The following is a 25,486-nucleotide window of genomic DNA, read 5'->3' as shown; positions in this document are numbered from 1 at the left end:
GAGGTCTTGCTGCAGCTGTATAGGGCATTGGTGAGGCCGCAGCTGGAGTACTGTGTGCAGTTTTGGGCGCCGCACCTGCGCAAGGATATTTTGGCCCTGGAGGGAGTGCAGAGGAGGTTTACTAGGCTGATACCGGAGTTGAGGGGATTGAGCTATGAGGAGAGGCTGAATAAACTAGGCTTGTACTCGTTAGAGTTTAGAAGAATGAGGGGAGATCTCATTGAGACGTATAAGATGATGAATGGGATGGATAGGATAGAGGTGGAGAGACTCTTCCCGCTCAAAAAAGACAGTAGGACTAGGGGGCACAGCCTCAAGATAAAGGGGAGGCGGTTTAGAATGGAGTTGAGGAGGAACTTCTTCACTCAAAGGGTGGTGAATCTCTGGAATTCTCTGCCCGTTGAAGTGGTGGAGGCTGCCTCGCTAAATATTTTTAAGAAGCGGGTTGATGGGTTTTTGATAAGAGAAGGGATTAAGGGTTATGGGGAGAGGGCGGGAAAGTGGAACTGAGCCACGACAGATCAGCCATGATCTTATTGAATGGCGGGGCAGGCTCGAAGGGCTAGATGGCCTACTCCTGCTCCTATTTCTTATGTTCTTATGAAAACGCTACATAATGTACACCGTGTTTAAAATATGATCTGATATTACATAGGGTTTAATGATTAATTCAGATCAGTGGATTGTGGGGAATCGGACTTATTCAAGGACTATCCGTGACCTTCAAAATGTGCATGGATGATTGGGGGTCATGAAGCATAAATATAATGTCAACATGTACAAATTGATCCAAAATCAGAATAAAATGATTACAGAGAAAGTATTCAACGAATTCCTGAAGGTAAAAATCCGAATTAAAAATCCTAAAGACACCAGTACAATGGCAAGAACAATACTAAAGTAAATGTTCGAAATAACAAACCGAGCTACAGGACATAATATGCAATGGTGAATTAATTTCACTCTGGTTAATTGTCAACTGCTGCATTGTGGTTTGAACAGTATGTTTGCTAATACTTAGTGGGTAATATGTGACAGTTTGGGGAACAGAGTTTGTGGGGTGAGGGAGAGCCGAATGACAGAACTGTTCAAGAAGCATCAAGTATTAATCTGATGGTAACAACGCAAAAAAGGCATTAGAGGTCATTTCTAGAAGAGCAGGATAAAGAAAATTAAAGAATCGTAGTGATTCAATTGCTGTTGGGTTGTTTCCATATCAGCAACTAGTTGACGTTCTTTTCTTCGAAATAAATCAACAAAATCATCATGAAATGTCCAAACAATTCATTTTGCACACTCAACATCTTGAATCGAATGAAGAAACCAGTTAGCAATAAGCATGATTTCAAAATAGAACCAACGTAGTGTTCCGCATTGTTTACAAGCTTACATTGACAGATGCTTACTGTAAAACATGGTTACTTGTATCAGCCTTGCCACTCTGATTAAATTTATTCATTCTGTCACAAGTAGGCTTACCTTAACAATGCAATGAAGTTATTGTGAAAATCCCATTGTCGCTACAGTCAGGCGTCTGTTCAGGTACACTGGGGGGAAATTTAGCATGGCCAATACGCACAATCAGTATGTTTTTCAGATTGTGGGAGGAAACCTGAGCACCACAGGGAGAATTTGCAAATTGCACACGAACAGTCATCCAAGCTGGGAATCGAATGCGGGTCCCTGACGCTGTGAGATAGCAGTGATACCCATTATGCCACCATGCCACCACAATTTCGTCATTGGCATTGAGAACATTCTACACTGACAAAAACTCACAATGTTACTTGTTTGCCTGAATCAGGTACTCCGATTGAGTTAGTGACACACACTATTATTTTACACTGGCAGGTATTCCAAGTAAGACGTGGTCACTGGTTTAGGTAGACGCCTTGCGTTTGTGACCCCACGTTCAGTACGAATTTATACGGGTAGATATTCAAAGTAAAACGTGGACACTGGGATCGGGATTTGCAGTCCAGACAGTGACCCAAACTCAAAATAATACGCAGTCGCTGGCGCAGATAAAGCATTCTGCTTCGTCAACAGCACTCTGCAAAATTCTACACAACAACATACTACCAGTAATTTATGGTCAGGTGACCAGTGCAATAGTCCACTGATCCCAATAATACATCACAACTGCTGTTAATCATTGCACTCCTGTTAATGACGCATATTCTGTACAATTATTCAATGACTGACCTCTCTGTCACATATTTCATTCTTCTTAATGACCTACACACAATATGATTTTACTCTTAAACCCACTCAAACTTTCCTCCAGCAAGTTAGAACTCACATTATACAATTGCCCTCTAAATGCCGTAAGTTTATAATTCCAGTTGCTGCAATTTGCAAACTGTGTTCATTAAAGTTAAGGAATAAAATATATGAACTACTGGCAGAAGGTTGACCGCGACGTTAGCATGTACTTTGGTCACACAATAAAACCAAAACGCAGTTCACACATTGATTGTCCTAATTCCCATTGTAACAACCACTTACCAGGAACACCAACGATTGCAAGAATCATATAGAATATTTTATTTATAAGTGTAAATGTTTCACTCATCTTCCCTCTGAAATGATCTCTCCCACTTGCTGCAAACAAAGTCTCCCTGCTAACTCTGAGCTGCTGCATTGCAAAATCACTTCATTTATGTACTGCATATTCGCCCTGGGGATATTGATGTTGCAATGTCACTTATTAGAGTTTTGTTTTAAGGTTGAACAAACAGGTTACGACATCGGGTTCAGTTCTTGTGATATGAGTTATTAAAGAACAACGAAGAACGATGAGAAGTACAGCACAGGAGAAGGCTCTTGACCTGTCAAGCCTGTACGGATCATGATGTCCTTAATAAACTTTAAAAAAAACCTTCTGGATGGAGTTTGAAAGCAGGGAGGTTATTCTGAAGCTGTATAAGATGCTGGTGGGGCTACACTTGGAGTAATGTGTACAGTTTTGATCTCCTTACTTGAGAGAACAGGCCGAAGGGCCTGTTCTGCGCTGTAATGTTCTATGTTCTATACTGGCACTAGAGGGCGTGTCGAGGTTATTCGCCAGGTTGACTCTGGAATTGAAAGTGTTGGCTTTTGAGGAGAGACTGAGTGGATTGGGACCATTCATATGACAGTCCAGAAGAACGGGGTGGGGGGGGGGGGGGTGGTGGGGTGGGGTTGCTTATAGAAACATACAGGATTATGAAGGGAATAGATAACTTAGAAGCAGGGAAGCAGTTTCAAGTGACAGGTGAAACGAGAACTAACGGGCATAGCCTCAAAATATGGGCGAGCATATTTAGGCCTGAGTTGAGGAAGAAATTCTTAACACAAAGGGTTCTGAATCGTTGGAATCCTGTGCTCAGTGAAGTAGTTGAGGCTGCCTCAATTAATGTATTTCAGGCGAAGATAGATTGATTTTTGAACAGCAAATGAACGAAGGGTTCTGGTCAGCGGGCGGGTAAGTAGAGCTGAGTCCACAAAAAGATCAACCAATATCTTTCTGAATAGTAGGCTAGAGGGCCGACTCTTGCTCATAATTTTTATGTTCTTATGTTAATCGGTCTGTGTCCCTCTATTCCATCACTGCCCATGTACCCATTTCCATATCTCTCAACTGTCGGTAATGTGCCTGCGTCCACCACCTCTTCTTGTAGCCTCCCGTGACTGTCGGCATTCACTACACTTCAAGTACAGCCACAAAAGGTCCACAGCATTCGACATTTCTCTGTACTGCATTAAACTCTGGAACACCTAGATGGCAAAGACACCTATGTCAGACTTTTGACTGCAGCTCAACCTTCAACACCATTATTCCTACGAAACTCACCTCAAAACTCCGTGAACTAGGCCTCGGTTCCTCCCTCTGCGATTGGATCCTAAATTTCCTAACCCACAGACCACAATTAGTAAGGATAAACAACAAGACCTCCTCCACGATCATCCTCAACAGTGGTGCCCCACAAGGCTGTGTTCTCAGCCTCCTCCTCCTTATACATATATGACTGTGTGGACAAATTCCCCTCCAAATGGATTTTCAAATTGCTGAGGCAGCACCGTCGTGGGTCAGATCTCAAACAATGGCCAGGCAGAGTACAGAAATGAGATAGAGAATCTGGTGAACTGGTGCGGAGACAATAATCTCTCCCTCAATGTCAACAAAATGAAGGCAACAGACATCAATTCCGAGAACATGTCCCTTCTTACATCAACAGCAACGATGTAGAAATGGTCGACAGCTTCAAGTATTTAGGTGCTCAGATCACCAACAACCTATTCTGGTTCCCCCTCCATCACCTCCCCCCGTCCCAGCTCCCATTTCCACAATACTATAGCTAAGAAAGCCCACCAACGCCTCTACTTTCTCAGAAGACGAAGGAAATTCAGCGTGTCTGCTACGACTCACACCAACTTTTACAGATGCACCATAGAAAGTATTCTGTCTCGTTGTATCACAGCTTGGTATGGCTTTGACTCTTCCCAAGGCACAAGAAACAAAAGAAGGTGTGGACGTAGCCCAATTCAATCACAAAACCAGCCTCCCATTCACTGACCCTGTTGACAAATCCCGCCGCCTCGACAATGAAGCCAGCATAACTAAGGACTCCATGCACCCAGGGCAGGCTCTGTTCCACTTCTTCCATCGTGTTGAATGGTACAGAAGTCCGAGGTCACGTACCAACTAATTAATGAACATCTTCCCTGCTGCCATCAGACTTTTCAACGGATCTCCCTTGTATTAAGTTGATCGCTCTGCACAAACGAGCTATTACTATAACATTACATTCTGCACTATCTCGTTTCCTTCTCTATGAACGGTATGCACACTCACTTACACATAATCACGCACGCTCACAAACTCACATATCCAGACACACCCTCATGAATGCACATGGTGAAAATATATATTGATTTTACTTTGAGAAACGGTTTATTATTCACTCTGAATGCAACATATTGTAAAACATGCACAATGACACTTTCAGTTGGTGATGTAACGAATCCTGCCTGGAAAGCTTTCGGGTCGTTTCTTTTGCATTCCTGAAAGAAGCTGGATGCATCAAATGGTTATCTTAGGACCAGTGGCATTGGGTGTCCCCTGCGACTGATGGCTTGCAGCTCTTTCTGTGACATAGCACACAGACTGCTTGACCAAACCTCCATTGGCCATCCTGCTCCGAAATGTGGTGGTCTTTTAGAAAGGTTCTGGGCTGCAATTGGAGTTTTCTTGTAGCCCCTGATTACAGATTCAGTCTATCTCCTGGAAGATACTCAGAGAGAGACTGGCCCCGCTGCTGTTGCTGCCATGTTCTCTCTGATGCCTCTTCCTCACGCCCTTCGTCTCACTCATCGTCAGGAAGTATCGGCTGAGACTGTGTGTTTGTCTCTCCACATGGACTCAATGACAATTACCGTTTGCGTGCCCATCGAGGGGGCAGTTACCACGTTCTTCCTCCACTTCTGAGTGATCATACTGCTGAATGTCCCTCCGCTTCTCCGGGCCTTCCCAGTGACCCCAATCCCTCACTCGACAGAGCATATCCATATTCACCTTGCCTCAGCCCCTCAGGGCCTCTCCATACTCTTTCCTCAGCCCCTCAAAGTTTATCCACACTCTCCTGTCCCTCAGTGCTGCTAAGCCTTTCCACACTCTCCTGTCCTCAGTCCCTCAGTCCTCAGGGTCTATCCACACTATCCCTTACTCAGTCCCTTAGCCCCTCAAAGCCTATCCACAGTCTCCTATCCCTTAGGCCCTCAAAGCCTATCCACACTCTCCTCTCTTCGGTCCTCAGGGTCTATCCACACTATCCCGCCCTCAGTCCCTTAGCCCCTCAGCGTCTATCCACACTATCCCGCCCTCAGTCTCTTAGCCCCTCAGAGTCTATCCACACTATCCCTTACTCAGTCCCTTAGCCCCTCAGAGTCTATCCACACTCTCCTAGCCCTTAGGCCCTCAAAGCCTATCCACACTCTCCTCTCCTCGGTCCCTCAGACCCGAACCACACCTTCCTACTCCTCCACCCCTCAGAATTTATTCATACTCCCTTGTCCTCCATTGCCGGAGAGTTTACTCACAGCCTCCAATCCCGCTGTTAGAGGCTTCCAACACAACTCTGGCAATGGTCTCCTCTCATCAGGTTCTCTAATTAAAGCGCAACCGGCCCTAAATCGCCTGACTGCCACACTCCTGGCCTGCCTTCTCACAGCTTCAAGACCAATGATTGCTGTACGCCACTTGTTTAATTCAACATCCAGCTGTTATATTGCATCTGACAGCAGTGTGATAGAACATAGAGCAGCACAGCACAGGATCAGGCCGTTCAGCTCTTGATGTTGTACCGAACATGTCGCCTAGTTAGACGAATGCCATCTGCTTGTCCTTTGTCAATCCCTCTCTATTCCTTGCATATTCATGTGCTCATCTAAAAGCCCCTTAAACCATTCTATTGCATCTGTTTCCTCTACCTTGTCTGGCAGCACGTTCTAGACACCTACCATGCTCTGTGTCTGAATATTTCCCCTCACATCTCCTTTGAACTTTCCCCCTTCATTTTATGCGATTTTAGAAATTGCAACTCTGGGAACAAGATTCTAATCGTCAATTGTATCTATGCCTCTCATCATTCTCTCGACTTCTATCAGGTCTCTCCTCAGCCTCCTCTCCTCCACAGAAAACAGCACGAGTGGGCCCAGCCTCTCCTTATAATGCATGCATTCTAATCCAGGTAGCATTTTGGCAAACCTCTTCTGCACCTTCTCCCAAGCCTCTACATCCGTCCTGTAATGCGGCGACCAGCATTGAACACAATATTCTAAGTACGGCATAACCAAAGTTTTGTAAAGCTGCAAAATGGCAACCTGACTCTTGCACACAAAGCCCCGATCAATAGGGGCACAGATGCTATACGCCTGCTTTACACCCCATCTAGTTTTGTGGTCACTTTCAGGGAACAATGGACTTCAGTTAGGTAATGATGACTCAATTCCAACCTCAACTGCCCTGAACAATTGCCAAAACTTAGCCCATATCAACACAAAACCACCTGTCTCAGCAAAAGCACCACCTAGAACGAGCTCCACAATGCACACCCGATCATCGGAACCACTTATGCCGCCCAAAATCCAGAATCTCCTGCTAAATTCTTCCTCAGCACCCAGATCGCTGCATACCCTGAACCCATGCCGGCATGGTAGCACAGTGTTAGCACTGTTGACTCACAGCGCCAGCTTCAATTCCCGCCTCCGATCACTGACTGTGTGAAGTTTGCACGTTCTCCTCGTTTCTGCATGTTTCCTCCGGGTGCTCTGGTTTCCACTCACAGTCTAAAGAAGATTAATTGGCCATGGTAAATTGTCCATTATTATTAGGAGGACTGGCAAGGGAAATACATCGGGTGACGGGGATGGTGCCTGGGTGGGATTGTTGTTGGTGCAGGTTTGAATGGCCAAATGGCTTCCTTCTGCACTGTAGAGATCCCATGGTTCTACACACCAACTGCCCTACCCACCCATACTGTACGCCACACTCTCTCCACCGGGCAGCACGGTGGCACATGATTAATACTGCTATCTCCCAACGCGAGGGACCTGGGTTTGATTCCCGGGTGACTGTCTGTGTGAATTTTGCACGTTTTGCGTGGGTTTCCTCCGGGTGCTCTGGGTCCCTCCCGTCGTACAAAGATTATAATGGTGTCATCATCCCCTCAGTGTTGTCGGCTTCAGGTGTGGGACCGTCCTTCCCAACTGCACTGTAAGAGAAGCTACACCACATGCACTGCAGGGATGTAAAAAACCTCTTCTGAAGGAGGTTATTATGGAGCGCTGGTTTGTCCATGGGCTTGGATTCGTGGCTGCATCCTGACGTGTAGGTAACTAAATCAGTATCAGTCCAGGGTTTAGATTCGGATTCAATCCTTGATTGCAATTCCTGATCTCCGCAATATGGACAAGAACGTTGAATGGTGGTTGTGAAAGCGGTTCTTCTGCTCCATCAGTTCCCAGTACATGCATTTAGGAGGATTTGCAAACGGGTTGTGTCCTAGGATATTCTCCGCTGACTTACACTGATTAAACGTTGTTATCTGAATATATTATTGGCTTGCTTTCAATCGGGGAGCTCCGGTTTCGTCCCACACTCCGAGGATGAGCGTGTTAGGTTGATTGACCATGCTAAATTGCCCCTTAGTGTCCCGGGATGCGGAGGTTAGACGGATTAGTGGAGTAAATATGTGGAGTTAGGCCCTGGGTGGGATTGTGGTCAGTGCAGACTCGGTTGGCCGAATGCCCTCCTTCTGCATTGTGGGGTTTCTATGATTCATTGGGAAATTTGTATTGTCAGGGCACTTGTTCACTTTAAACAATATCACCCATCCTCTCACACTTGTTAGTTTCAAATGCGGGAACGGCCTTCCCAACTGCACTGTACGAATAAGTACAGCAAATTCACAATTTACACAAAACGCCTTCCGAAGGCGATAATTGTAGAGTGCTGGTTTAATCGGAATCATAGCTGCCTCCCCACCTAACTTCCTCGCTTATTCTCGCATTAAGTGCATTATCTGAATATATCATTAGTTTGCTTTTAATCGGGTAGCTGTTTAAAATTTGGAAATAAGTGAGGGCCTGTTTATTAGGTTCATGTGTTTTTTTCTCAGAGAATTGCACAGATAAGGATTTCTTTGGAAGAATTTTTGCAACATTTTAATCTGAGTCAAGCAAACATCCAACCTACCCCCACTACCATCCCACCCAACCCCACCCCACATCTACCATCCTACAACGCCACCATCTCATCGCGACTCTCACAGCGGATAATGGTCAAGAGTGTTTAGATGTTGCGGGCCGGCGCTTGTGGCAATTGGAATGGTTTCAGTTGAGTGACAATTATTCATGAAGCACGTTTTGGAGAGGTAGTGAGGTCTGAGTGAGAGAACTGTGTAACTGAGGAGGGGGCAGTGACTGTCTCAAACCCAAAGGCGAATGGTTGTATGAGGGAAATAATCTGAGGTTAATGGGTGACTTCTGGAGGAAATGCAAAATTTCAGCCATGCAATGTTGGGGCCTGGTCAGTAAAGGGCGCTGTACAGTTCTCACATGGGAGCATGGTTAACTCGGTCGATAGAACATCGGACTTTTAAGCTGAGGGCCCAACGTTCACGTCCCTGCTCGACCGATGCTTTTTAACGTCCATTCTCTTTCGTGTCACAGTGTTTCACAGTACCCAGTCACTTCCCTGGTTACTTTGTGTCTGACCCGGCCGTATTCCAATTCAATTTTCCCTCTCGCTCTCTCTATTTTCTCTCGTTCCACTTCCTCTCTCCTTCCTGTATTGCGTCTCAAACTAAGTCAAGTGTAGTTCAGTTCGTTCATGCACTTGCCTTGTTGGCTGATATTCCTGAGTTAAAACCTCCGCGGTACTTGTTTATGCATTTCACGTTGTACAATTGGAAGAAAATCACCATCTCTCTGAGGAGCAGCAGTTGGGCCCTTCGAGACTGCCCCGCCATTCATTTTGATCATGGCCAATCTTCGAATCCCGATCACCCTTCCTCCCACACCCCTGGATCCCTTTTGCCCAAGAGCCAAACGTAATCTCTTCTTGGAATCAAACAAAGTTTGGCTTCAAGTACATTGTGTGGTAGTGAATTCCAGACATTCAGCACCCTCTGGGTGAAGAAATTTCCCCAAATTTTCTTTCTGTTCTCTGTGCCCAGATGCTGTAGGACCTCTCCTTCAATCTTAACTCGTCTAACTCCATGTCAGAGCGCGGCTTTTACGACGGAGGGGAAACATTTGCTGTTAGGCGCCCGGATAGCTCAGTCGGTAGAGCATCAGACTTTTAATCTGAGGGTCCAGGGTTCAAATCCCTGTTTGGGCGTTGCTTTTCTTCCAGCCTCAACGCAACTGTTCAACGAGATGTTCTTCAAAATCCATTAAGAGTTGTCCTTTGACACTTCCTCACATGCGATTGACCATTGCAAGAATCACCAGCAGCAAAATTGAATCACTTTAATGGGTGTTTGATGGCCGGCAGAGGCGAAATGCGCCTTGGCCGCTTTTTGCTGCCGTCCAACTGTGTGACGGTCGAGTTGCGGCGTCTCACAGCAAGAGTGATTTTGTTGCAAAATGTCATTTAGACGAAGGTGCCGCTGAAATTCGAACTCAGGGTGTCCATTTAACATGGCAAGTGTTTTAAAACAACGAAGGCACGGCTCCAACGAAGCGCTAAAAGCACCATTACAATTTGAACTTAAACATAAATGCAAAATCTCTGAAAGAAAAGCAAGGATGGTGGAAAATCACAGCAGGTCTGACACCATCTGGGCACAGAGAAAGGAAACAAAGTTTCGGGAAATGTCTTCACCCAGAGGGGGCGGAATGCGTGGAATTCACTAGCACACAATGTACTTGAAGACAAACTTTGTCTGATTTCAAGAGATTACGTTTGGCTCTTGGGCAAAAGGGATCCAGGCGTATAGGAGGAAGGGTGATCAGGATTCGATGATCAAAATGAATGGCGGAGCAGCCTTGAAGCTCCCACCGACCTCGGACTGCTTCGAGCTTCTATATTTCCATGTCAACTGAAGTAGGGAAAGTGTTAATGCATTTTGCACCTTGAAGAACGGGAAAGGTAATGGACTCTGTACCTAGAATATGTCGGAAACATAACCCTTCATCATGACTGATCTTCTCAAGCTTATACTACTCTTGGCAGTAATGTGTTATTTGTTCATGTCTTACATGCATTAACTCTCATTTTCATAAAGACAGGAAGTTGAATGTGGCTTTAGAACAGACACGTGCTTGATGTCCAGAACAGACTCATTGTGCCAAAGGGACACTTTATGCTGTAGAATGCAGGACACTGAAACTGCTGGTCCTCAGAGAGATGGTGGTTTACTTCAAATTATACAACGTGAAACGCATAAACAAGTAGCACGGAGATTTTAACTCAGGAATATCAGCCGACTAGGCAAGTGTATGAACGAACTGAACCGCAGTTGACTTACTTTGAGACGCAATATAGGAAGGAGAGAGGAAGAATGTAAAGTGGGTGAAATGATGAGGTGGTTGTGGTGCCAAATGGATGAAATGCTCAGCCCGATTTGATTATTGGACATTTAGAAAGTGACAGGAAATAATCATCTTGAATTTAAATGTGGATAACATGACACTTCCCCACCCACATTAAAAAACAAACTGTCCTTCAATCTAATCTCGTCTAAGTTCCTGTGAGAGCGCAGTTTGCTCAACGGAGGGAAAACATCCCCCAGTTAGGAGCCCGAATAGCTCAGTCGGTAGAGCATCAGACTTTTAATCTGAGGGTCTAGGGTTCAAGTCCCTATTCGGGTGTTGCTTTTCTTCCAGCCTCAACGTAACTGTTCAACGAGATGCTCTCCAAAATCCGTTAACAGTTGTCCTTTGATAATTCCTCACACGCCATTGACCATTGCGAGTGTCGCCAGCAGCTAAAATTAACAATTTTAATGGGCGGCAGAGCCGAAACGCGCCTCTGGCCGCCTTGTCCTGCTGTCCAACTGTGTGACGATGGAGTTGCGGCGTCTCAGAGCAAGGGTGATTTTGTTCCAAAACGTCACTTAAACGAAGGTGCCGCTCAGATTCGAACTGAGGATCTCCGATTTACTAGACAGGCGCTTTCACCAACTTAGCCACAGCGCCACCGCCGGGGCACCAACAGCATTACAATGTATATATAAAAATAAAAGCAAACTAGGGTGGATCCTGCAATCTGAAAGAAAAGCAAACATGCTGGAAAATCACCGAAGCTCCTACAGCATCTGGGCACAGAGAACAGAAACAAAGTCTCGGGAAATTTCTTCACCCAGAGGGTGCTGAATGTGTGCAATTCACTACCGCACAATGTACTTGAAGACAAACTTTGTTTGATTTCAAGAAGAGATTCCGTTTGGCTCTTGGGCAAAAGGGATCCAGGGGTATGGGAGGGAGGGTGATCAGGATTCGATGATCGGCCATGATCAAAATGAATGGCGGGGCAGTCTCGAAGGGCCCAACCACCCAGTCCTGCTTCCGGCTTCTTTTCCAATCTTCAGATTCTGCATCCTGAGGGAATGTCATCCTGACTCGGAACGTTGTCTTTCTTCTCTCTCCACAAATGCAGAGATTTTCAGCATTTTCTATTTTAGTTATATGGATTTACGAAAGCGAAGTGGATGCTACTCATGCCCCTATTTCTGATGGACTGACAGATACTCAGAACATCAACAAACACGATTATAATTGTTTGGGAGGACGTGGAGACCAGATTCGCCAACAACTTTCCTCTATTAACTGGTTACTTAGGAGACTGCTCTGCAGTGTTAAAACTGTTAAAGCTGCGAAAACATTTCAGTTCATTTTTGAGCAATAGGAACATGCTGCCGAACGAAGTGTTCGGTGACAATCCAATTTCATTTTCACGGATGACTTGCTGTAAATAGAGACACAATTCTGAAAATCAAATGCATTGAAGCTGCGGCAAATGATTCGTCAAAGTTGTACCTCTGAACAAAAGCCGTCGTTAACAGTTTGAAGATCTGCGCAGGTAGAAAGAGACTCACTGTTTAGATAGAACAGACACGTGCTTGATGTCAGGAGCAGACTCATTGTTGCAAAGGGAACTTTATGCTGTAGAATGCAGGACACTGAAACTGCTGGTCCTCAGAGAGATGGTGATTTACTTCAAATTGTACAACGTGAAATGCATAGACAAGTAGCACGGAGATTTTAACTCAGGAATATCAGCAGACTAGGCAAGTGCATGAACGAACTGAACCACAGCTGACTTACTTTGAGACGCAATTTCGGAAGGAGAGAGGAAGAATGTAAAGTGGGTGAAATGATGAGGTGCATGTGGTCCCAAATGGATGAAATGCTTAGCCCGATTTGGTTTTTGAACAGTTAGAAAGTGACAAGAAACACTCATCTTAAATTTAAAGCGGATAACATGACACTTCCCCACCCACATTCGACAACGAACTCTCCTTCAATCTTATCTCGTCTAACTCCATGTCAGAGCGCGGCTTGTTCAACGGAGGGAAAAGCTTACATGTCCAGAGCCCGGGTAGCTCAGTCGGTAGAGCATCAGACTTTTAATCTGAGGGTCCACGGTTCAAGTCCCTGTTCGGGCGTTGCTTTTCTTCCAGCCTCAACGCAACTGTTCAACGAGATGTTCTTCAAAATCCATTAACAGTTGTCCTTTGACAATTCATCACACGCCATTGACCATTGGAAGTGTCGGCAGCAGCAAAATTCAACCATTTTAATTGCTGTTTTTTGTCGATCGTCATCCATGAGTACCTCGACACCATTAGTCATTTTGAGTCTGGTTGTGGTGTGTCCGAAGTTGACTGATCAGGGCCAATTCGGGCAGGGAATGTCCTGGTACATATTGGACAGTCCTGTGTAGACACTGTAGTTGTTGCGCTGGTGGCTCTGGACTTGTGCAGCTCGCGCTTAAGTTGTGCTTCAGCAACAAACCTTGCTTCGTGAGCTTGACAGCCTTTGTGGATGAGGCAGCGCCAGGTAGGGCAGTTTCCTGCCACCGTTTGCCAGGTGGTCGAGTCAATGTCAAGCGTTGAAGTGGTGGAGGCTGCCTCGCTAAATATTTTTAAGACGCGGGTTGATGGGTTTTTGATAAGAGAGGGGATTAAGGGTTATGGGGAGAGGGCGGGAATGTGGAACTGAGCCACGACAGATCAGCCATGATCTTATTGAATGGCGGGGCAGGCTCGAAGGGCTAGATGGCCTACTCCTGCTCCTATTTCTTATGTTCTTATGTCCTTATGACTTCAGGGAGGCTTTGAGTGTGCCTTTGAAACGTTTCTTCTGCCCTCCATGCGAGCGTCTTCCAGCAGGGAGTTCCCAAAATGGAGCTGTTTGGGTATTCGCTCATCTGACATACGGATGACATGTCCTGCCCACCGGGTCTGCGCTCTCATCAGCAGTGTGTGGACTGATGGCACACTTGCTCTCGAGAGAACTTCAGTGTCTGGTACTTTGTCTTGCCATCTGATGCGTAATATTCTGCGAAGACAAGTCATGTGGAAATGATTGAGCTGTCTTGCATGCCTTAAGAACATAAGAACATAAGAAATAGGAGCAGGAGTAGGCCATCCAGCCCTTCGAGCCTGCTCCGCCATTCAATAAGATCATGGCTGATCTGTCGTGGCTCAGTTCCACATTCCCGCCCTCTCCCCATAACCCTTAATCCCCCCGCTTATCAAAAACCCATCAACCCGCGTCTTAAAAATATTTAGCGAGGCAGCCTCCACCACCTCAACGGGCAGAGAATTCCAGAGATTCATCACCCTTTGAGTGAAGAAGTTCCTCCTCAACTCCGTTCTAAACCGCCCCCCCTTTATCTTGAGGCTGTGCCCCCTAGTCCTACTGTCCTTTCTGAGCGGGAAGAGTCTCTCCACCTCTATCCTATCCATCCCATTAATATTCTATATGTCTCAATGAGATCTCCCCTCATTCTTCGAAAGTCTAACGAGTACAAGCCTAGTTTATTCAGCCTCTCCTCATAGCTCAACCCCCTCAACTCCGGCATCAGCCTAGTAAACCTCCTCTGCACTCCCTCCAAGGCCAAAATATCCGTGCGTAAGTGCGGCGCCCAAAACTGCACACAGTACTCCAGCTGCGGCCTCACCAATGCCCTATACAGCTGCAGCAAGACCTCCCTACTTTTATATTCAACCACACAGTCCACGTTTCACAGGCATACAGGAGGGTAGTGAGTACCACTGCGCTGCAGACCTTCAGTTTTGTTGCTGGGCTAATTCCTCGACGTTCCCATACAGTGGAGCGCAGTCTACCGAAAGCAGAAGTTGCCTTTGCTGTTCTGCAGTTAAATTCTGTATCAATAGTTGCTGCTTGGGAGAGGGTGCTGCCAAGATAAGTGAACTGGTTCACTGCCTGTAGTTTCTGCCCTATGATTGTGATTATGGGTTCTGTGTACGGTGTACGAGGAGCAGGCTGGTGCATGACTTTGGTCTTTTTAATGTTGATGGTGAGTCCAAATTTGTCACAAGCCGTGGAAAATTTGTCCATACTGACTTGCATCTCGGGCTCTGAGCCAGCATACAGGGCACAGTCATCGGCAAAGAGGAAATCTCTCAGAACAGTCTCTTTCACTTTGGTAATAGCTTGAAGTCTCCTCAGGTTGAAAACCTTCCCATCCACTCTGTATTTGAGGCTGAATCCAGAAACACTGTCCTGGAAGGTGTTGTGGGAAAATTACCACTTCGGAGTCAGACTGGAGGGACAACAATACAGTTTTATTTAACGAAGCTTCGTGGAGAAAAGGCACCAGCACCTCGCGGCACTGGACAGCTACCTTCTCTCTAAGAAACAACAGAAGCGGTCCATCTTTATACCCTTTACACAATAGGTGGACCGGACACGATTATCACATCGTTATAGTCAAATGGGTACAACATTACTTAGCTCATCATTATGGACAGGTACAGCCATTACCGTTTCAATATCACATTGTTCCATGAATGGGAACATTTCCTCTTTATCAATGACTTAATTTTATTCTATTCTTGTAGAAAGTGGTTCCTTTGTGTTTATGCATTCCTGTTCTTAATCTCCCTCTCAGACCCCATTATCCCAGGACTATCTTTATCTCTTTTAAGGCGCCTGGCTTCCTGAAGCCTCTGTTCTCTGTTTTAATTCAATTAACTGTCTGTCCTGTGGTTTAAATTTTAAATAGTTGTCTGTGTTTAAAAGTCAGTGTCTGTGTTGGAAGTCAGTGCAGGTTTAATGCCTTTTAACCCCTTATGCGCTGGACAGCTATGTTTATGCCAGGTATCATAAGAACATAAGAAATAGGAGCAGGAGTAGGCCATCTCGCCCTTCGAGCCTGCTCCGCCATTCAATAAGATCATGGCTGATCTGTCGTGGCTCAGTTCCACATTTCCGCCCTCTCCCCATAACCCTTAATCCCCTCTCTTATCAAAAACCCATCAACCCGCGTCTTAAAAATATTGAGCGAGGCAGCCTCCACCACTTCAACGGGCAGAGAATTCCAGAGATTCACCACCCTTTGGGTGAAGAAGTTCTTCCTCAACTCCGTTCTAAACCGCCCCCCCCCCTTTATCTTGAGGCTCTGCCCCCTAGTCCTACTGTCCTTTCTGAGCGGGAACAGTCTCTCCACCTCTATCCTATCCATCCCATTCATCATCTTATACGTCTCAATGAGATCTCCCCTCATTCTTCTAAACTCTAACGAGTACAAGCCTAGTTTATTCAGCCTCTCCTCATAGCTCAACCCCCTCAACTCCGGCATCATCCTAGTAAACCTCCTCTGCACTCCCTCCAAGGCCAAAATATCCTTGCGTAAGTACGGCGCCCAAAACTGCACACTGTACTCCAGCTGCGGCCTCACCAATGCCCTATATAACGGCAGCAAGACCTCCCTACTTTTATATTCAATCCCCTTCGCTATGAATGCCAGCATCTCATTCGCCTTCCTGACCACCTGCTGCACCTGCAGGCTGGGTTTTTGCGACTCATGCACAAGGACCCCGAGGTCCCTCTGCACCGTCACCTGCTGCAGTTTTTCGCCACGTAAGTAATAATCCTTCCTACCATTATTCCTACCAAAGTGGACCACCTCGCATTTGCCAACATTAAATTCCATTTGCCAGTTCCTGGCCCATTCGCCCAGCCTATCTAGATCCTTCTGTAGACTCTCCACACCCTCCGCACAATTTGCCATTCCACCAATCTTGGTGTCATCAGCAAATTTCGACACCATACACTCGGTTCCCTCCTCCAGATCATCTATATAAATGTTAAATAGCTGAGGCCCCAGCACCGACCCCTGAGGCACTCCAGTAGTCACCAACCGCCAATCCGAATAGCACCCATTGACCCCCACTCTCTGCCTCCTATTTGACAAGCAATCCTTTATCCACACTAACACCCTACCCCCAACTCCATGTCCCCTGACCTTCTGCAATAACCTCTTGTGAGGTACCTTGTCAAACGCTTCTGAAAATCAAGAAAGACCACATCCACCAGCTCTCCTCTATCCACCGCCCTAGACACATCCTCATAGAACTCCAGTAAATTTGTCAGACACGACTTCCCCTTTATGCATCTTTATGGTTTTTTTCCGCCTTCAATTGACATCATTCAGCATGGCAGTAAACATCATGCTGAACAGTGTGGGTGCCAGCACACAGCCCTGTTTGACGCCATTGGTGACTGGGAATGCCTCAGAGGATTCTCCACCATCCAGTACTCTGGCCGTCATCGCAACATCGAAGTAGCGTACCATGTGAATGAACTTGGGGTGGGGTGGGGGGGCAGCCGTACTTTGACATGATCCTCCAGAGGCCTTGTTGTGTTCCAGTGTCAAAGGCTTTCGCAATATCGGAAGGAGAGAGGAAGAATGTAAAGTGGGTGAAATGATGAGGTGCTTATGGTGCCAAATGGATGAAATGCTCAGCCCGATTTGATTTTCGGACATTTAGAAAGTGATAGGAAATACTCATCTTGAATTTAAAGTGGATAACATGACACTTCCCCACTCACATTAAAGAACGAACTCGCCTTCAATCTTATCTCGTCTAAATTCCTGTGAGACCGCGGTTGAACCAACGGAGGGGAGCCCGGATAGCTCAGCCGGTAGAGCATCAGACTTTTAATCTGGGGGTCCAGGGTCCAAGTCCCTGTTCGGGCGTTGCTTTTCTTCCAGCCTCAACGCAACTCTTCAGTAAGATGTTCTTCAAAATCGATTAACATTTGCCCTTCGACAATTCCTCGCATGCGATTGGCCATTGCAAGTGTCGCCAGCAGCAAAACTGGATCGTTTTACGAGGTGTTTGTTGGGCGGCAGAGCCGAAATGCGCCTCTGACCGCCTTTTCCTGCTGTCCAACTGTGTGACGGTGGAGTTGCGGCGTCTGACAGCAAGAGTGATTTTGCTGCAAAATGCCACTTACGTGGAGGTGCCGCTGAGAGTCGACCTCAGGAACGCCTGTTTACTAGACAGGCGCGTTAACCAACTTAGCTATGGCGCCAACGCCATGCCCAAGCCGCCGTTACAAACTGTATATAAGAATAAAATTACAGTACGTTGGTTCCTGCAATCTGAAAGAGAAGCAAACATGCTGGAAAATCGGGATCGGGATTCGATGATCGGCCAGGATCAAAATGAATGACGGGGCAGCCTCGAAGGGCCCAACCACCCAGTCCTGCTTCCGGCTTCTTTTCCAATCTTCAGATTCTGCATCCTGAGGGAATGTCATCCTGTCTCGGAACGTTGTCTTTGTTCTCTCTCCACAAATGCAGAGATTTTCAGCATTTTCTATTTTAGTTATATGGATTTACTAAAGCTAAGTGGATGCTACTCATGCCCCTATTTCTGATGCACTGACAGATACTCAGAACATCAACAAACACGATTATAATTGCTTGGGAGGATGTCAGAATGTGTATCAGGTAGATTGAGAAGAGGAGAGGGTTAAAATTGGGATGCGTGACTGGAAATCAGTTGAGGGATAAACTGGTTATGGAAAGGGCCTGAGGCGAGGGCGACAAGGCTCACTGAAGCTAATGATCGCCTTAAAGAAACTGCTAATAGGTAATTGTGGTTCTGGCTTCGGAGGGCAGGCCCTTATCGATTGGCCTTTTGTTCTAGAAAGTCATCTAATCAGAAACTTTAATAGCCATGTCCTTACGTGGCTATCGCCTTTTGTTCTTGAAAGTAATCTAATCAAATGTAACAATACAGCTATGCCCTTCTTGTCTAACACAAGTATGTGGATGTATCTCCGTCGTGTATAACTGAAACAGTTTTGTAAGCCAGACAGACTCACGAACCCATGTTTGATGTGCATGGTCCACCGATCTCTCCTCCGGTGCAATAAACAAGATTTGCAGAGAAACCTGCGTCTCATCAGTTTTTGATCCGACATCCGAAAGCGAACTCCACACACGTGGAGACCAGATTCACCAGTAACTTTCCTCGATTAACTGGTTACTTAGGAGACTGCTCTGCAGTGTTACAACTGTTAAAGCTGCCAAACCATCTCAGTTTATTCTTGAGCAATAGGACAATGCTGCCGAATGAAGTGTTCAGTGACAATCCAGTTTCATTTTCACGGATGGCTTGCTGGAAATAGAGACACAATTCTGAAAATCAAATGCATTGAAGATGCGGCAAATTATTTCTCAAAGATGTACCTCTGAACATAAGCCGTCGTTAACAGTTTGAAGATCTGTGCAGAGAGAAAAAGACTGACTGTTTCGATCGAACAGACACGTGCTTGATGTCCGGAACAGACTCATTGTGCCAAAGGGACACTTTATGCTGTAGAATGCAGGACACTGAAACTGCTGCTCTTCAAATTGATTTACTTCAAATTGTGCAACGTGAAATGCATAAACAAGTAGCACGGAGATTTTAACTCAGGAATATCAGCCGACTAGGCAAGTGTATGAACGAACTGAAGCACAGTTGACTTACTTTGAGACGCAATTTCGGAAGGAGAGAGGAAGAATGTAAAGTGGGTGAAATGATGAGGTGCTTGTGGTTCCAAATGGATGAAATGCTCAGCCCGATTTGATTTTTGGACATTTAGAAAGTGACAAGAAATACTCATCTTGAATTTAAAGTGGATAACATGACACTTCCCCACCCACATTCGACAACGAACTCTCCTTCAATCTTATCTCGTCTCACTCCATGTCAGAGCGCGGCTTGTTCAACGGAGGGAAAATATTTGCAGTTGGGCGCTTGGGTAGCTCAGTCGGTAGGGTGTCAGACTTTTAATCTGAGGGTCCAGGGTTCAAATCCCGGTTCAGGCGTTGCTTTTCTTCCAGCCTCAATGCAACTGTTCAGCGAGATGTTCTTCAAAATCGATTAACATTTGTCCTTTGACAATTCCTCGCATGCGATTGACCGTTGCAAGTGTCGCCAGCAGCAAAACTGGATTTTTTTAGTAGGCGGCAGAGCTGAAATGCACCTCTGGCCGCCTTTTCCTGTTGTCCAACTGTGTGACGGTGGAGTTGCGGCGTCTGACAGCAAGAGGGATTTTGTTGCAAAATGCCACTTAGACGAAGGCGCCGCTGAGATTCGAACTCAGGATCGCCTGTTTACTAGACAGGCGCTTTAATCAACTAAGCCACGGCGCCAACACCATGCGCAAACTGCCATTACAAACTGTATATAAGAATAAAATTACAGGACGTTGGTTCCTGCAATCTGAAAGAGAAGCAAACATGCTGGAAAATCGGGATCGGGATTCGATGATCGGCCATGATCAAAATGAATGGCGGGGCAGTCCCGAAGGGCCCAACCACCCAGTCCTGCTTCCGGCTTCTTTTCCAATCTTCAGATTCTGCATCCTGAGGGAATGTCATCCTGACTCGGAACGTTGTCTTTCTTCTCTCTCGACAAATGCAGAGATTTTCAGCATTTTCTATTTTAGTTATATGGATTTACTAAAGCTAAGTGGATGCTGCTCATGCCCCTATTTCTGATGGACTGACAGATACTCAGAACATCAACAAACACGATTATAATTGCTTGGGAGGACCTCAGAATGTGTATCAGGTAGATTGAGAAGAGGAGAGGGTTAAAATTGGGATGCGTGACTGGAAATCAGTTGAGGGATAAACTGGTTATGGAAAGGGCCTGAGGCGCGGGCGACAAGTCTCACTGAAGCTAATGATCACCTTAAAGAAACTGCTAATAGGTAATTGTGGTTCTGGCTTCGGAGGGCAGGCCCTTATCGATTGGCCTTTTGTTCTAGAAAGTAATCTAATCAGAAACTTTAATAGCCATGTCCATACGTGGCTATCGCCTTTTGTTCTTGAAAGTAATCTCATCAAATGTAACAATACAGCTATGCCCATCTTGTCTAACGCAAGTATGTGGATGTATCTCCGTCGTGTATAACTGAAACAGTTTTGTAAGCCAGACAGAGACTCACGAACCCATGTTTGATGTGCATGGTCCACCGATCTCTCCTCCGGTGCAATAAACAAGATTTGCGGAGAAACCTGCGTCTCATCAGTTTTTGAGCCGACATCCGAAAGCGAATTCCACATACGTGGAGGCCAGATTCGCCAACAACTTTCCTCTATTAACTGGTTACTTAGGAGACTGCTCTGTAGTGTTAAAACTGTTAAAGCTGCCAAACCATCTCAGTTTATTCTTGAGCAATAGGAACATGCTGCCGAACGAAGTGTTCGGTGACAATCCAATTTCTTTTTCACGGATGACTTGCTGGAAATAGAGACACAATTCTGAAAATCAAATGCATTGAAGCTGCGGCAAATTATTCGTCAAAGTTGTACCTCTGAACAAAAGCCGTCATTAACAGTTTGAAGATCTGTGTGGAGAGAAAAAGACTGACTGTTTAGATAGAACAGACACGTGCTTGATGTCCGGAACAGACTCATTGTGCCAGAGGGACACTTTATGCTGTAGAATGCAGGACTCTGAAACTGCTGGTCCTCAGAGAGATGGTGATTTCCTTCAAATTGTGCAAATTGGAGTGCATAAACAGGTAGCACGGTGATTTTAACTCAGGAATATCAGCCTACTAGGCAAGTGTACGAACGAACTGAAGCACAGTTGACTGACTTTGAGACGCAATTTCGGAAGGAGAGAGGAAGAATGTAAAGTGGGTGAAATGATGAGGTGCTTGTGGTGCCAAATGGATGAAATGCTGAGCCCGATTTGATTTTTGGACATTTAGAAAGTGACAGGAAATACTCATGTTGAATTTAAAGTGGATAACATGACACTTCCCCGCCCACATTAAAAAACCAACTCTCCTTCAACCTTATTTCGTCTAATGCCAGGTCAGAGCGCGGTTTGTTCAACGGAGGGAAAAGGTGTGTTATCCGGAGCCCGGGTAGCTCAGTCGGTGAAGCGTCAGACTGTTAATCTGAGGGTCCAGGGTTCCAGTCCCTGTTCGGGCGTTGCTTTTCTTCCAGCCTCAACGCAACTGTTCAAAGAGACGCTCTTCAAAATCGATTAACAGTTCTCCTTTGACAATTCCTCACATTGACCATTGCAAGTGCCGCCAGCAGTAAAATTCAACCACTTGAATTGTTGTTGTTCGTCCATCGTCGTCGACGAGGACCTCGGCACCATTACTCATTTTGAGGTTGGTTGCGGTGTGTCCCAAGTTGACTGATCAGGGCCAATTCGGGCAGGGAATGTCCTGGTACATATTGGACAGGTCTGTGTAGACACTGTAGTTGTTGTGCTGGTGGCTCTGGACTTGTGCAGCTCACGCTTAAGTTGTGTTTCAGCAATAAACCTTGCTTCGTGAGCTTGACAGCCTTTGTGGATGAGGCAGCGCCAGGTAGGGCAGTTTCCTGCCAGCGTTCCCCAGGTGGTCGTGTCAATGTCAAGCGACTTCAGGGAGGCTTTGAGTGTGTCTTTGAAACATTTCTTCTGCCGTCCATGCAAGCGTTTTCCAGCAGAGAGTTCCCCAAAAAGGAGCTGTTTGGGTATCCTCTCGCCTGACATACGGATGACATGTCCTGCCCACCGGGTTTGCGCTCTCATCAGCAGTGTGTGGACTGATGGTAGACTTGCTCCAGAGGGAGCTTCAGTGTCTGGTACTTTGTCTTGCCATCTGATGCGTAATATTCTGCGAAGACAAGTCATGCGGAAATGATTGCGTTGTCTTGCATGCCTTCGATACACAGTCCACCTTTCACAGGCGTACAGGAGGGTAGTGAGTACCACAGCGCTGTAGGCCTTCAGTTTTGTTGCTGGGCTGATTCCTCAACACTCCCATCCAGTGGAGCGCAGTCTACTGAAACCAGAACTTGCCTTTGCTGTTCTGCAGTTAACTTCTGTATCAATACTTGCTGCTTGGGAGAGGGTGCTGCCAAGATAAGTGAACTGGTCCACTGACTGTAGTTTCTGCCCTTTGATTGTGATTATGGGTTCTGTGTACAGTGTACGAGGAGCAGGCTGGTGCATGACTTCGGTCATTTTAATGTTGATGGTGAGTCCAAAGTTGTCACAAGCCGTGGAAAATTTGCCCATACTGACTTGCATTTCTGGCTCTGGGCCAGCATACAGGGCATAGTCATCGTCAAACAGGAAATCTCTCAGAACAGTCTCTTTCACTTTGGTAATAGCTTGAAGTCTCCTCAGGTTGAAACGCTTCCCATCCACTCTGTATTTGAGGCTGATTCCAGAAACACTGCCTTGGAAGGTGTTGTGGGAAAATTACCACTTCGGAGTCAGACTAGAGGAATAACAATACAGTTTTATTTAACGAAGCTTCGTGGAGAAAAGGCACCAGCACCTCGCGGTACTGGACAGCTACCTTCTCTCGAAGAAACAACAGAAGCGGTCCAACAGAAGCGGGCAGAAGTCTGAGTAGTGTTGAGGAGCAGAAGGATCTTGGGGTCCGGGTCCACAGGACTCTTAAATCGGCCTCGCAGGTGGAGGAGGTGGTCAAGAAGGCGTATGGTGTACTGGCCTTCATTAATCGAGGGATTGAGTTTAGGAGTCGGGAGGTAATGCTGCAACTTTATAAGACCCTTGTCAGGCCTCATTTGGAGTATTGTGCGCAGTTCTGGTCGCCTCACTATAGGAAAGATGTAGAAGCTATTGAAAGGGTGCAGAGGAGATTTACAAGGATGTTGCCTGGACTGGGAGGCATGCCTTATGAAGTTAGGTTGAGGGAGCTGGGACTCTTTTCCCTGGAGAGACGAAGGTTGAGAGGCGACCTGATAGAAGTTTACAAAATGTTGAGAGGAATAGATAGGGTGGACTCTCAGAGGCTATTTCCCCGGTTTGAAATGGTCGCTACGAGAGGACACAGATTTAAGGTGCGGGGAGGGAGGTTCAGAAGTGATGTTAGGGGTAAGTTTTTCACTCAGAGGGTGGTGAGTGAATGGAATCGGCTGCCGTCAGTGGTGGTGGAGGCGAACTCGCTGGGGTCTTTTAAAAGACTTCTGGATGAGTATATGGGGTTTAATGAGATTGAGGGTTATAGATAGGTCTGTAGGTTGGTAGGTGATGTGGTCGGCGCAACTTGTGGGCCGAAGGGCCTGTTTGTGCTGTAGTGTTCTATGTTCTATGTTCTATGTTCTATCTTTATACCCTTTACACAACAGGTGGACTGGACACGATTATCACATCGTTATAGTCAAATGGGTACAACATTTCTTAGCTCATTATTATGGACAGGTACAGCCAATATCGTTTCAATATCACATTGTTCCATGAATGGGTACATTTCCTCTTTATCAATGACTTAATTTTATTCTATTCTTGTAGAAAGTGGTTCCTTTGTGTTTATGCATTCCTGTTCTTAATCTCCCTCTCAGACCCCACTGTCCCAGGACTATCTTTATCTCTTTTAAGGTGCCTGGCTTCCTGAAGCCTCCGTTCCCCTTTTAATTTAATTAACTGTCTATCCTGTGGTTTAAATTTTAAATAGTTGTCTGTGTTTGAAAGGCAGTGTCTGTGTTGGAAGTCAGTGCAGGTTTAATTTCTTTTAACCCCTCATGTGCCGGACAGCTATTTTTATGCCAGGTATCCATCTTTATGGTTTTTTTCCGACTTCAATTGACATCATTCAGCATGGCAGTAAACATCATGCTGAACAGTGTGGGTGCCAGCTCACAGCCCTGTTTGACGCCATTGGTGACTGGGAATGCCTCAGAGGATTCTCCACCATCCAGTACTCTGGCCGTCATGGAACTGGCGCACCATCTGAATGAATTTGTGGTGGGGCGGGGGCAGCCGAACTTTGACATGATCCTCCGGAGGCCTTGTCGGCTTACAGTGTCAAAGGCTTCCACAATATATGGCGGAGAGAGGAAGAATGTAAAGTGGGTGAAATGATGAGGTGCTTTGATGAACGAACTCTCCTCCAATCTTATCGCGTCTAAATTCCTGTGAGAGCGCGGTTTGCTCAACGGAGGGAAAAGCGCCTTCCACGGCGGCCTGGATAGCTCAGCCGGTAGAGCATCAGACTTTTAATCTGAGGGTCCAGGGTTCAAGCCCCTGTTCGGGCGTTGCTTTTCTTCCAGCCTCAACGCAACTCTTCAGCGAGATGTTCTTCAAAATCGATTAACATTTGTCCTTGGACCGTTCCTCGCATGCGATTGACCATTTTAAGTGTCGCCAGCAGCGAAACTGAATCGTTTCACTCGGTGTTTTAATGGGCGGCAGAGCCGAAATGCGCCTCTGACCGCCTTTTCCTGCTGTCCAACTGTGTGATGGTCGACTTTGCGGCGTCTGACAGCAAGAGGGATTTTGTTGCAAAATGCCACTTCGGCAAAGGGGCCGCGAAGATTCGAACTCAGGATCTCCTGTTTACAAAACAGGCGCTTTAACCAACTTAGCCACGGCGCCAACACCACAGCCAATCCCTCATTACAAACTGTATATAAGAATAAAATTACAGTACGTTGGTTCCTGAAATCTGAAAGAGAAGCAAACATGCTGGAAAATCGGGA

At 46.1% G+C, this 25,486-nt stretch overlaps 9 non-coding genes across 9 annotated transcripts; 7 read left to right on the top strand and 2 right to left on the bottom strand.

Moving 5' to 3' along the window:
• The first annotated feature begins 9,810 nt into the window (after positions 1-9,810).
• Positions 9,811-9,883, top strand: trnak-uuu (transfer RNA lysine (anticodon UUU)). The gene has a single exon. It is a non-coding gene; the product is annotated as a tRNA-Lys (tRNA).
• Positions 9,884-11,285: 1,402 nt separating this feature from the next.
• Positions 11,286-11,358, top strand: trnak-uuu (transfer RNA lysine (anticodon UUU)). The gene has a single exon. It is a non-coding gene; the product is annotated as a tRNA-Lys (tRNA).
• Positions 11,359-13,081: 1,723 nt separating this feature from the next.
• Positions 13,082-13,154, top strand: trnak-uuu (transfer RNA lysine (anticodon UUU)). Its single transcript has one exon. It is a non-coding gene; the product is annotated as a tRNA-Lys (tRNA).
• Positions 13,155-17,646: 4,492 nt separating this feature from the next.
• On the top strand, positions 17,647-17,719 carry trnak-uuu (transfer RNA lysine (anticodon UUU)). The gene has a single exon. It is a non-coding gene; the product is annotated as a tRNA-Lys (tRNA).
• Positions 17,720-19,773: 2,054 nt separating this feature from the next.
• On the top strand, positions 19,774-19,846 carry trnak-uuu (transfer RNA lysine (anticodon UUU)). Its single transcript has one exon. It is a non-coding gene; the product is annotated as a tRNA-Lys (tRNA).
• Positions 19,847-20,099: 253 nt separating this feature from the next.
• Positions 20,100-20,173, bottom strand: trnat-agu (transfer RNA threonine (anticodon AGU)). The gene has a single exon. It is a non-coding gene; the product is annotated as a tRNA-Thr (tRNA).
• A 1,724-nt stretch (positions 20,174-21,897) lies between these two features.
• On the top strand, positions 21,898-21,970 carry trnan-guu (transfer RNA asparagine (anticodon GUU)). The gene has a single exon. It is a non-coding gene; the product is annotated as a tRNA-Asn (tRNA).
• A 2,999-nt stretch (positions 21,971-24,969) lies between these two features.
• On the top strand, positions 24,970-25,042 carry trnak-uuu (transfer RNA lysine (anticodon UUU)). Its single transcript has one exon. It is a non-coding gene; the product is annotated as a tRNA-Lys (tRNA).
• Positions 25,043-25,308: 266 nt separating this feature from the next.
• trnat-ugu (transfer RNA threonine (anticodon UGU)) lies at positions 25,309-25,382 on the bottom strand. The gene has a single exon. It is a non-coding gene; the product is annotated as a tRNA-Thr (tRNA).
• Positions 25,383-25,486: the final 104 nt, after the last annotated feature.

The sequence above is a fragment of the Carcharhinus amblyrhynchos genome, chromosome 13 (genome assembly GCF_965287045.1).
Source record: "Carcharhinus amblyrhynchos chromosome 13, sCarAmb.v2.hapA, whole genome shotgun sequence".
Taxonomy (NCBI): Eukaryota; Metazoa; Chordata; class Chondrichthyes; order Carcharhiniformes; family Carcharhinidae; genus Carcharhinus; species Carcharhinus amblyrhynchos.
The sequence above is the reverse complement of the archived record's forward strand: the minus strand, read 5'-3'. Positions and strand labels throughout refer to the sequence as shown.